Here is a 461-nt window from a genome sequence, read left to right on the forward strand (position 1 = left end):
AGGCTCTGTTTTACTACAGTTTTTGTAGGACAGGAAAAGCCATTCTATATATTGCTTTGATCTAGTTTAAATTTAATGATACTGAAAAATACTGGTGTTGCCCTAAAAATATTTCACATTTTATTAAGAATAATTAATCTTTCAACTGGGCTTAGTGCATGCAACCTTATTTCTCAGTACATGTAATGTGATCAAGCAAATTAATACAATGCCTAGGAGGAATGCAAATGGAAGTAGTTTAGAGAATGGGAGAATGTTGCACAAAATTTTATTTTAATATAGACTTACAACTAGAATCATAGATGATAGGCATAGCATTACTCTGTTCTCTCAGTGCTTTTTAAAAATGAGTTGAGCAGAACTCTGGTTCTTGAGAATTGTCTGTAGAATAGTAAGGTGTTGGGAGGGCAGAGCTCCAAGTCCCTGCCTGGTAAAGCTACACATTTCTACTTTATCCACTG

Source organism: Chinchilla lanigera, unplaced genomic scaffold (genome assembly GCF_000276665.1).
Source record: "Chinchilla lanigera isolate Chin_1 unplaced genomic scaffold, ChiLan1.0 scaffold00256, whole genome shotgun sequence".
Taxonomy (NCBI): Eukaryota; Metazoa; Chordata; class Mammalia; order Rodentia; family Chinchillidae; genus Chinchilla; species Chinchilla lanigera.